General features: G+C 46.3%; 1 pseudogene across 1 annotated transcript in view; it reads right to left on the bottom strand.

Moving 5' to 3' along the window:
* Window positions 1-291: 291 nt before the first annotated feature.
* Window positions 292-12,598, bottom strand: part of LOC143738906 (nitric oxide synthase, inducible-like) — a 38,896-nt pseudogene continuing 26,589 nt past the window's right edge. The window contains exons 16-24 of the transcript XR_013204074.1: window positions 3,713-3,903; window positions 3,423-3,588; window positions 3,103-3,313; window positions 2,904-2,991; window positions 2,724-2,776; window positions 2,596-2,664; window positions 1,314-1,462; window positions 943-1,137; window positions 292-854 (exon numbers count right to left, since the gene is read on the bottom strand). The product of XR_013204074.1 is annotated as a nitric oxide synthase, inducible-like (transcript). The remainder of the gene's footprint in view (window positions 855-942; window positions 1,138-1,313; window positions 1,463-2,595; window positions 2,665-2,723; window positions 2,777-2,903; window positions 2,992-3,102; window positions 3,314-3,422; window positions 3,589-3,712; window positions 3,904-12,598) is intronic.

Below are 12,598 nucleotides of genomic sequence, written 5' to 3'. Positions count from 1 at the left end.
TTTGTAGATTAGCTGTGAAATTATTACATTATAAAATATATAAACTAATATAAACCTATAAAAATGTTTGTTTGTAGAATGTTTGAAATGTCAATCTCAAGTGCAATGCCAATTGCAACCTCCCTCATACAAAGTCAATTATTCATCTTGGCAATATTTGCTATGTGTTGCTGTTTGTGATGTTTTGCTAAGTAGGCTATATGACTGTTTGTGGGGGTTTACCTTAACTACCTGTCTTGCTGGTTATATTGATATTAATTTGATTTAATCAAATTATCAAATAGAAACATTTTATTAATATCTGACAACTTATTTATTGAAGTTGTTTACATTTCATAAATGCTCACATTTATTTGTAGGTGTTGCCCTAAGTCCATTTTGCCAATAAATTATTTAGAAAAGATTATTAATACAAAAAGAGTATAAATTATCAAATGCTGGTGACTTATTGCTGCTTAGAACTATCAATTTGAACAAATAGTAATACAGTACATGAACACATTAGAAAATGTAAGTGTCTTTCAGAAATGAAATATAAACAAAAGAAATGCGCTCAATAAACTAAAGGCATAAAGTTTCCTCTTAAAATAGAGCATTTTAAATCACAGCCCTTGCCCACCTACTATAAGGATACATGTGTAATCAATCCCGTTTGATGGAAAAAAAGAAAAACTATATTTGCATCAGTTTAAAACAGTTAAAGAACATAAATAGTGGAAAAACATTAGAATCACATTAATTAAATTTGGTTCTCAGTATCACAGCTAGTGGTAAAACTGTGATTTTACTTTACATGATGCAGCAGATCTCTGCTATTAGGCTCCAAAAATTTCTTCATGGTATCTCTTCTCCACCTGCCAACAAAAATATCATGATGGTGTGAGTTCACTGGTAACAAAGCAGTTCATACAAGGACATGAGGATTGAAATAATGAATCACACCTTCAACCTCTCTAGATATTCTTCAGCTTCTGTGATGGTCATGCCTGTTTTATTCGCCAGGATATCTTGCAAAGTGCTAGCAACATCACGGGCCATGTTCATGCCACAACAGACATACAGATGACCTGCATTCTTGTGTAGAACCTCCAAGGCCTTTTCAGATAGCTGCTCCTTCAAGACATCTTGCACATACATCTGTTCCAAACAACACAAGCTTGGTTACAGACAGAAGACACAAAATGATAATAGTGTAAGCGCATCTGATGAACAGTGAGAACAGACTGAAAAAACCCTACTGAATTTTGACACAGAAAGTAAATAAATAATTATTTTGAGTATAGTACAGCATGAACTGAACTTTAGGGATGTACCTTTGGTTTACCAGGCTGGCGAGAATAAGCTGAATTGATATTGTCCAGAATGCCATCAAGTCTCAACTTCAGAGTTTCTACTTTATACAGATGGTCTTTTTCTGAATCACGACATCCAAATAGCAGTGTCATAGGAGTCATTTGCAGACCTAACAATTTGTCAATTAAATAAAGAAATTAATCTAAGATTAAAACTTTGAGGATTTATAATACAAATAACTACAGACAGTTTTATTTTAACTAAAATACCTACAATATACAACAGTACTGTTTAAAGCAACACCAAGGAATTTTTCCTCTGCGGTCGCCCTACAGGTTGGAAGCGGAATTGTCCATTACCGCTGTCGTAAATAATTTAGCCTACCGCAGCCTACTGTCGTACGCGCATGCTCGCTGTTTATCCAGCACCGCCTTTGGAATCAACAATGGCCACAGACAAGGTAGAGTATGATGCATGATTTTATGAAAGACATCACAAACGAAGAAAAACTATGTATGCCGTAAAGCAGTCGAATTTTGTAAATCTTTTTGTGCTCCGGTTACTACCCTAAACCCGAAGTTATTTAGTGCCAGTAAAAGCGATACAGACCACGTCAGCTATGGCAGACATGTCATTTAACCTATTGTAAGTCGATGTACCATCACAAGGGTCTTGGAAATATATTATGATGGTTAAAAAACTACATAGTGTTACTTTAAAAGTTTGGGGTCAGTAAGAAATCTTATGCTCACCAAGGCTGTATTTATTTAATCAAAAATACAGTAAATACAGGAATATTGTACAATGATATTACAATTTAAAATGATTGTTTTCTCTTTGAATATATCGTTGAAATTTCATTTATTGCCGTGATGGCAGAGCTGAATGTTCAGCATCATTACTCCGTGTCTCAGTTTCACATGATCTTTCAGAAATCATTTTAACATGCTGATTTGCTGCTCGAGAAACATTATTTATGTTTCAATTTTGAAAACAACTATGATGCATATTAGTTTTGTGGAAATGTGATATTTATAAATGTGAGGAGAAAAAATGAAACAATGTAAAATCCTTTTCTGTCACTTCTGATTTATACCGAATAAAAGTGTTGTTGTTTTTTTGTTTTTTTTTATCCTACTGACACCAAACCTTTGAACAGTAGTGCATAACTGGTCAAATAAAATACAGGATATTGTGATAACTGGTTTGGATCGATAGAACCTCAATGTCTCAAGGCAAGAGTCATAAAAAGCTTTTGTGTCTAAACTTCATGAGCTTAAATTCAGAGCTCAAATGTATTACCTGTCTTTTTCATGTCGGGAATGCGCTTTTGCCAGAAGCTGCGGAAAGGAGCAATACCACTGCCAGCCCCTATCACATAGGCGTAGCCACGGGTGTGCCAGGGTGTGCCGGTGCCACCCACAGTGGGCCTATCAGAATAACTGGAGTGATGGGGTCTTCTAGGAGATGGAACCCACCTGAGCTGAAATAATGAGCATTACAAGTCAAGTTTTTCTATGTTTTTAAGATGAGAACAGAATGTTAAAATGCCTTTATAAATATTTAAATGAGATATTCATGTTCAGCATTTAACTATCTATCATCGGTACCGGTGAATGAAGCAGGGAACTGTGTATCCCCGTTTGATGGTATTAAGCCATGTGCTGCAGGTGCCATAACGCATTGGGCCTTCTCCATCTACGATACAACAGAACACAACGTTATACTTACATCTCACGTGGTGTTTGATTATAAAAGAATTATCCAATGTCTTTGTTTTGTATGTTTTCTACGTGTTTAGTATCATACCCTGGGTTTGGTACTCCACCACAGACACTGTGAGGTGCAGCTCGTTTGGATGACGGTCCAATGAGGAGCTGACAGAGTAAAGGCGGGGCTTGAGCAGAGGAAGCTGGCTGAGAAGGAAGGCGGTAGGGACTTTTAGAGAGGGAAATTCTCCAAGCACCTCCAAGAAGGTGGGCCTCTAGAAATCTTTCCATGTAGAATATTCCTGGAAATCCTATGGAGAAATGATAGAATGCTGTAAATGGTAATATGTGTAATTTAGAATAAAATTATAAACAAATGTCCCTTTAAATTCTTATAAAGAAAGAATGTAACGCAATAACCGATGCAAGTGCCTCAAGACGTTTGCGATCCTCTGCCTGACTGCCACTGTAGAGAGTTTGCGCAGGAGGCTTTGTGAAGGTGGAGTTGTGAAATCAAGGAAGTGTGTAAGAGCCTGGACCAGAGTGCAAGCAGGGATACATTCATCTTTCTGCCATCTCATTTCCACTGAAAGACAACACAGAAAATAACAATAATAAAACTTAAAGTCATAACAATAAGCTTGGATTTTGGGCCTCTTCTCAAATATACTTGCATATAGTTTATTATAACTGCCATTAGTGGTTGTTACCAGGGCTAGAGTCAGAGAGGGACTCCAGGTGAAGGCTCTGGTTAATAGGAGGGGCATCTGGGAGATGCTTCACAATACCATCCACCAACTCTGCAGAATTCACTGGAAAAATTCCCACATGATCTCCAGGGGCAAAGTTCAAGACCTCTGTGTTTCCATCCATCTTCAGCTCAACCAGGATTGTAGAACGACTGAAAATAGAATATATAATTTGAAAAACAGCACTGTCAGAAATGTGTACAAGCTCAGCTGATAGTGAATGTTCTCATAACTTTACCTAACATTCTGGCAAGGTTCTCTCAATATTATAAACAAATGTTCTTCCAGTAACATTAATAGAATGTTAAATCAAAATTGTCTGGTCTTTAATAATGTTCTCAAAACATTAACATAAAAACATTATTTATATAATGTTTTGGAAAAAATATTGTCCATGGAATAATGTCCATGGAAAAAAATTAATGTCCATTGAAAAATATTCTGAAACATTTTAGTTGGATATTCATCTAACATTTTTTGTTTGTTTGTTTAAATGTTACTACTTGTTTCAGAAAGTTCAGGTAATATTTAAAAGTAGCATTCCCATAATAATTGGCAATAAATGGCATTTTCCCTTAAAGTTCAATTAACCAAAAAAAAAGAAAAGAAAAGTAAAGTTCTCTTTTGTTGTCACTCCGAGTTACGTCGGATGACGACGAATGGGGTTTCGCTTAGAAAGCCTATCAACTTCGAGTATTACAAAACGAGCCAATGGCAAAGAAATGCCATGGGTCTGCGGAATTTGCATGGCGCGACTCCGCCCCACCTCGTGGGTATAAAAGGAGGAAGCCGGCAGCAAGCAGATATGTTTTCGCTTCGGAGCCAAGTGTATTCTTCTCTCCATAAGCCATCTCTGAATTGTCAGCTTTACAAACGAGTACCTCGAGTGTTGGTGTGACTCCGATCTACGGCGAGAGCGTGCTTCCTGCTGATCTGTTGCAGTGGTCTGCCAGTCGGTGCGTTCTCCCCGGGTGCTTCAACACTTGAGTTTTCTCTCACAAAAAGAGCTTACACGTGGCACGTCTTTTTAAAGATGTCTCGCCCGTGTACTTCTGGTTGCGGCAGATTGGTATCGGACTCTGATGGGCACGAGCGTTGCATAGTATGTTTGGGCATTGATCATGCTAGAGCAGCGCTCGTGGATGACTCATGTTCTCTCTGTGGGAACATGACCATCGCGTCTCTCCTGCCCCGCCCCCCGCTAAACGCCGGGCCAAGCGGCGCTCCTGACACGGGCTGCTCAGGGATGATGGTTGTTTCTCAGGAGGTGGTAGCAGGACCACTTCTTCCCCCGGTGGAGGGCCGGGGGACAATCTTTTGTTCTCCACTCCACGCTGCTCACCCACGGGTGGGCAGCACCCTAATGTGGTTAAAGTCAGAAACAATCCCCTCTTCCCTGAGCTCACAGAGTTCTCGGGCGACACAGAGCGCCGCCCACGAGCCGTGCTCTCCTCGCCCCCCTCTGTTCCAGAGGCGGTTGACACGGCGTGCCGTCCACGGACCGCTTCGCCCTTGTCCCCCTCTGTCGCCAGACCCCTGGCAGAGCAGGCCCCCGCGGGACGACCAGCCTGGTCCTCCCCTGGGCCCCTCTGCCAGGGCGCGGTTGCTAACTGTACCCCCACACCGGGCCGCTATGCCGATCCACGTCTGGGCCAGTTACTCCGCTTCGCTGCCCCTCCAGGGGGACGCCTGTGGTTGGCATGGTCCCGCTCAGTTCCTGGGAGCCTGGTTAGAGCTTCCCCGTCTGTCCCGCTGGATCGCGCGGACCATCAGGTTCGGTTATGCGATTCAGTTCGCACGGCCTCCTCCCCGCTTCAGGGGAGTCCGCTCCACTTTGGTCGGTGGCAATGCCCCATCATGAGAGCAGAGATTGCCACCCTGCTGGCGAAGGGTGCAATCGAGACTGTCCCTCCAGCCGAGATGAGGTCCGGCTTCTACAGCCCCTATATCATTGTCCCCAAGAAAACCGGTGGGTTACGGCCAATCCTGGACTTGCGCGTACTGAACCGCTCCCTTCACAGGATGCCGTTCAAGATGCTCACCGCCAAACACGTTTTCAAATGCATACGGCCCCAGGATTGGTTTGCAGCGATCGACCTGAAGGACGCCTACTTTCATGTCTCCATTCTTCCTCGACACAGACCGTTCCTCCGGTTTGCTTTCGAGGGGCAGGCATACCAGTACGCGGTTCTCCCTTTCGGGCTAGCCCTGTCTCCTCGCATCTTCACAAAGGTCGTCGAGGCTGCCCTTGTTCCCCTTCGGGAACACGGGGTTCGCATCCTGAGTTATATCGACGACTGGCTGATCCTAGCTCACTCTCGAGATCAGGTTTGCGAACACAGGGACCTAGTGCTTCGGCACCTAGCTCGTCTGGGCCTTCGGGTCAACTGGGAGAAGAGCAAACTTTGCCCCGTGCAGATGATCTCTTTTCTCGGTATGGACATCGACTCGGTCGCCATGTCTGCGCAGCTTACGAGCGAGCGCGCGCAGTCACTGCTGACTTGCCTGAGACAGTTCAAGGGCAGGAGTGCGGTTCCACTGAAACTCTTTCAGAGGCTCCTGGGGCATATAGCATCTGCAGCCGCGGTCACACCGCTCGGATTGCTTCATATGAGACCGCTTCAGCTTTGGCTTCGCGACCGAGTCCCGTGGTGGGCATGGCAACACGGCACGCTCCGAGTACCAGTTACTCCGACCTGCCGTCAGTTCTTCACCCCGTGGTCGAACCTCAGTTTTCTCAGGGCAGGCGTCCCCCTGGAACGAGCTTCCCGGCATGTTGTTGTCTCAACAGATGCCTCCACCACGGGCTGGGGCGCCATGTGCAATGGACATGCTGCTGCGGGTTCCTGGACAGGACCCCAGCGGCTATGGCATGTCAATTGCCTCGAGTTGTTGGCAGTACGCCTTGCCCTGCACCGCTTTCGGGCACTGCTCAGGGGTCAACACGTACTAGTCCGATCAGACAATACCGCCACAGTAGCGAGCGACTTGTGCGGCAATAGCGGCAACATAGACCTTCAGGGTGGAGGGAGACATCCTTTGCTCCAGCCCCTGTTGAGCGTACATCAACCGTCAAGGTGGTCTACGCTCGCGCTGTATGTCACAACTCGCCTGCCACCTCCTCCTACGGAGTCAGAAGCATCTGAGGTCGCTTCGAGCCATTTTCATTCCCGGAGCGCTGAACTGTGCAGCCGACGAGCTCTCATGGCTTCAGCCACTCCCTGGAGAATGGCGACTCCATCCCCAGTCGGTCCAGCTGATTTGGGACCAGTTCGGGGACGCACAGATAGATCTGTTTGCCTCCCACGACTCGACCCATTGCGCCCAGTTTTATTCCCTGACCGAGGGCACGCTTGGCACGGATGCTCTAGCGCACAGCTGGCCGCAGGGCCGCAAGTATGCGTTTCCCCCAGTGAGCCTTCTTGCGCAGACCTTGCGCAAGGTCAGGGAGGACGAGGAGCAGGTCATCCTGGTTGCCCCTTACTGGCCCAACCGGACCTGGTTCCCCGAACTAGTACTCCTCGCGACAGCACCTCCCTGGCCGATCCCTCTGAGGAAGAACCTTCTTTCTCAGGGACGGGGCACCCTATGGCACCCTCGTCCCGATCTCTGGAACCTCTACGTGTGGCTCCTCGACGGGACGAGGCAGGTTTGAGTTCCCTACCATCAGCGGTGGTGGCTACCATCACTTCCGCTAGGGCGTCGTCCACGAGAAACGTCTATGCGTTGAAGTGGAACCTCTTCGTCAGCTGGTGCTCTTCCCACCGAGAAGACCCCCGGAGATGCTCGATCAGCGTTGTGCTTTCCTTCCTTCAACAGGTGCTGGAGCGAAGGCTGTCTCCCTCCGCCCTGAAGGTCTATGTTGCCGCTATTGCCGCACACCATGACCTCATCGAAGGTAAGTCGGTGGGGAACCACAACCTGGTCATCAGGTTCCTGAGAGGAGCGAGGAGACTAAATCCGCCTCGGCCTCCTCTCGTTCCCTCTTGGGACCTCTCAGTGGTTCTAACTGCCCTGAAGAGTGCTCCGTTTGAGCCACTGCAATCAGTCGAGCTTAAATTCCTGTCTATGAAGACAGCGCTCCTGGTTGCTCTGGCCTCCATCAAGAGGGTAGGGGACCTGCACGCATTCTCCGTTGACGAAGCGTGCTTGGAATTCGGGCCGGCTTACTCTCACGTGATCCTGAGACCCCGGCCTGGATATGTGCCCAAGGTTCCTACCACTCCCTTCCGGGACCAGGTGGTGAACCTGCAAGCGCTGCCCCCGGAGGAGGCAGACCCAGCCTTGGCACTGCTCTGTCCAGTACGCGCTCTCTCCGCGCCTATGTAGACAGGACGCAGTGTTTCAGGACCTCAGACCAGCTCTTTGTCTATTATGGTGGGAAGCTGAAGGGAAAGCCTCTCTCCAAGCAAAGGTTGTCTCACTGGATAGTGGAAGCCATTGCTTTGGCATACCAGCAGCAAGGTCGACCGTGCCCCCTTGGTGTGACTGCCCACTCCACCCGGAGAGTGGCATCCTCTTGGGCTCTAGCGCATGGCGCCTCGCTAACAGACATCTGCAGAGCTGCAGGCTGGGCGACACCTAACACATTCGCCAGATTCTATAATCTCCGAGTGGAGCCAGTGTCCTCTCGCGTACTCGCTTCAACCAGCTAGTACCGGACCCGCTCAGGTGTCTTCGCTTGCTCGCCATTCCACTCCACGGACTGGATACGTGCGATATTCTCCTCAGGTGAGCTTCCCCGAAAGCCCTGAGCTCCTCCAGCACTCCTGACGTCGGCGCCAGTGTCTATTGCCTGCGCGTCGGCTAGGTGCCTCCCGTGTGCATGGTCCCTCCTCTGAGCGACCCCCACATGTGTATTTCCACTGTAAGCCTCTTTGAGCATGTGTCTTTCCCTTGGCAAGCCACCTTGCCACCCCTGGGGTTGAAATATTCCACCTGCGGCCGGACACCCCAGTGTTCTCCATATGTCTCCTTCGGGTCACATGTTTATTCTCTAAGTCCCCCCCTCTGGGTTGGCAGTAATTGCATATTTCCCCTAAACTTTGGGATATGCTCCCCAGTGTACCTTGGTATTCCTGTGTTAAATGGAGTCCTTCGTCCGTCTCGACAGGGATCTCGATTTACGCAGGGCACTGGAAGACAGCTGAGAAGGTGGCGTGATTAGACTGGTAACCCCATTCGTCGTCATCCGACGTAACTCGGAGTGACAACGAAAGGGAACGTCTACGGTTACGTATGTAACCCTCGTTCCCTGAGTAGGGAACGGAGACGTTACGTCTGCCTGCCACTTTCCGCTGTACCGCGGGGATCGCCTGAGCTCAGTCTTGGCTCCTCAGTGAAGAAAAATATCTGCTTGCTGCCGGCTTCCTCCTTTTATACCCACGAGGTGGGGCGGAGTCGCGCCATGCAAATTCCGCAGACCCATGGCATTTCTTTGCCATTGGCTCGTTTTGTAATACTCGAAGTTGATAGGCTTTCTAAGCGAAACCCCATTCGTCGTCATCCGACGTAACCTCTCCGTTCCCTACGCAGGGAACGAGGGTTACATACATAACCGTAGACGTTTCTAAAATATTTAAAAAACTGGACAATTTGAACGTTCAGAGAACATACAGAAGAAAGCCTGCCTTGATCCATTGCCTATGACTGACTATAAAATATTTTCTTGCCCCTATGTAACTGGTCCTACTCGACCCGCTCCAATCGGGATACGAACCATGGGCGTGGGAGGTGGGTACGCTAACAATGGCGTTAAAGACCACAGCCGCTTGAGTCAGTCTCTAGCGCGCCTCTTTACACACACAGCTCTTACTGGCCTACGTCTGTTACACTTATTGATGTTTTCTGCCAGTTTCTGAACCTTGCCTGTTTGGTTGATTCTACTGTTTTCTACAATAAAGCTGCACATGGATCTTAACCCAAGCTCGTCCAAGTCTCCGTTACAGAAGACTTCACCACAAATTGATTCAGCGGCTATCATGCAGTTATCAACAGAGGTCTCAGCCCAAGCCAGCATACTTGCAGCTCAGCAACAACAACTTAATCATTTAACATCAGTAACAGAGGAACTAGTCAATACACTACAAAGTCGTCGTCTTCCCAAACCGGACCCACCTGCACCACTGCCGAACCAGCTAACAAGCTTTACATCCACTAGCATTGTCTCCGCTAACCCACAACTGTCATTTCCAGACAAATGTGACGGCACTCAGTGCTCGATGTTTGTAATTCAGCAACCACAGCTCCATCCTATATGTCAGTCAAGTTTCTTTTGTTTGTTCATTGCTCAGTGGGGAGGCTTTAGACTGGGCAACTGCTATTTGGAATAACGATAAGTAAATGTTTATACCTCACCCATTCACCTCACAATCCTGTCATTCTTTGTCTGCCGTGGCTACAACTCAACCGACAGATTTCATGGACGGAGCAACAGATTTCCTACCTACCGAATCCGTTATTCCTACATCCCTAATTCTCGCTCCTGTTCAGTGGGACATCCTCACCGAAATCACTCAAGCCAAGACTAAAGATCCGTCTCTCCCAGACTGCCTGCCAGATAAGATCTACGTATCACAGATGATGCAGAAGAAGGTTCTTCATTGGATTCATTCCTCCCTCAGTTCGGGTCACCCACGTATTACGCCCACTCTGCAACTCTTACAAAATAAATTCTTTTTTGGGTTTTTAAGCCCCAAAACGTCATCGCCGTGTAAACGAAAGGCACATCCGATAAAATATTTTTGCGTTTTCACCCGGAATCGTTCTCGTGTAAACAGGGCCTAAGCCATGTCGAATGATCCCATTACCCAAGCTTCCCGCAGCCTTAGAGATGGCCAAACACCTACTGAACTCTATGTTTCATTTCTACGGCCTTGCTGAGGACATGCTCTCTGACCAGGGTACCCAATTCACTTCTCGGGTCTGGAAAGCATTCTTCCAACAACCCAATGTCAACATAAGCCTGGGATTCTGGGATTGCAACCTCCTCTGTTTCCCTGGTCCAGAGAACCTACAGAATTACCGGCCGTCAATGACTGGCTTCGATGGAGCGAGGCAGTCTGGGAAGAAGCTCATATGTGACCCTGGACCACAAAACCAGTCGTAAGTCGCACAGGTATATTTTTAGCAATAGCCAACAATACACTGTATCGGTCAAAATTATCGATTTTTCTTTTATGCCAAAATCATTAGTATATTCAGTAAAGATCATGTTCCATTAAGATATTTTGTAAATTTCCTACCGTAAATATATATAAAAAATATTTTTGTGAATGGATGCAGCAAAATCGCGCAAAAAAAAAAAGTCAGAAAACACGCCTACAAACTTCGCTCGCTGCTGCCCGCTCTTTGGGAATTACCCACTCAAGTTTGGTATCTATGTCAAGCTTAGATTTCCCCCTTTCGGGTTCATAACTCTCCACAACGTCATTAGAGCAGTAAGCCAATAGAGAGCGTTAAAACAAACCCTTTTCGTGTAAAAAAACCATTTTCTTCTTAGCAACGGTCTGCTACAGCTCCTCTCATTGGCTGGGGACTTCTTCGCGTGCACAGTGTACACAATCAGCAATGGTAACGGTGCAAGCCATGGATTCTAAGTTAGCGCGTTTGCTCAATTTAAACTTAATTACAGCAATAATATAACGAACATAGTAAATGATTTTTTCGCAAATGTTTGGGCAGATGATACAGAATGTCCATAGACTGGCTTGGCAAAGGAGGATGAATTCGTGAAATTGAATGAATTCGTGAAATTCGTGAAATTCCTGAAAGACGACGAATTCGATCAATGTGTGGAACGGTTTTGTAACCACACATACACACAGACACACACATACGGGCATGTACGCATATTCATACACACAAACAGACATGCGCACACACACACACAGACAAACAAACACATACGGGCATGTACGTATATTCATACACACATGCACACGCACGCACACACACACACACACACACACACACACACACTTACTTGAATTTAGTGGTGGGGAACTCACAATGGTCTAAATTTCATTTATTTTCTTTTATTAATAATGCGTAGCTAAGGACTTCATTTGGAGAACTTTAAATGCAATTTCTCAATATTTCGATTTTTTGCCCCATCAGATTCCAGATTTTCAAAAGGTTGTATCTCGGCCAAATATTGTCATATCCTAACAAACCATAGATCAATGGAAAGCTTATTTATTCAGCTTTCGTGTGATGTATAAATCTCAATTTAAAGAAAATGACCCATAAGACTGGTTTTGTGGTCCAGGGTCACATATCTTCTTCCAACGAGGAGTGAAAAGGCAAAAGGAACATGCTGAAAGGCATAACCACCCTAGCCCCAAATACCTTCCTAGTCAATGGGTGTGGCAAAAAACTCAGTCGCAGGTATGTTGGTCCCTTCAAAATCTGAGACAGATCACACCTGTATCCTATCGTCTTCAGTTACCCGCTAATTATTGTATATCTCCTACTTTTCATGTCTCGCTGCTCAAAACTCTGAGGTCCAGGTGGAAGGCGAGGAGGCATATTTTGTACGAGAACTCATGGATTCCAGACGTTGAGGGCGTCAACAGCAATATCTGATGGAAGAATTGTATGGTCCGGAAGAACGGTCCTGAGTCAATGCTGAAGATATCCTCGAGCCCACACTCATCAATTCACTAGTTCACACTTACATACAATTAGAGAGAGTAAGTTTAATGCATATTTGGCATGCTGTACTGGGGGAGGGCTTCAAGCTCGGAATTCGGCCCAAACCCAGAGTACTTCCCCCCCATATGTAAATGGTTAGGACAAGAAGTGTGAGGAAGGGGTGGTGGAGGGATGCTGCTAAACTGTCAATGA

The sequence above is a fragment of the Siphateles boraxobius genome, unplaced genomic scaffold (assembly GCF_051911475.1).
Source record: "Siphateles boraxobius isolate OS27281-9 unplaced genomic scaffold, OSU_SipBor_1 16, whole genome shotgun sequence".
Taxonomy (NCBI): domain Eukaryota; kingdom Metazoa; phylum Chordata; class Actinopteri; order Cypriniformes; family Leuciscidae; genus Siphateles; species Siphateles boraxobius.
Note: the sequence above shows the minus strand (reverse complement) of the source record. Positions and strands in the feature narration are given on the sequence as shown.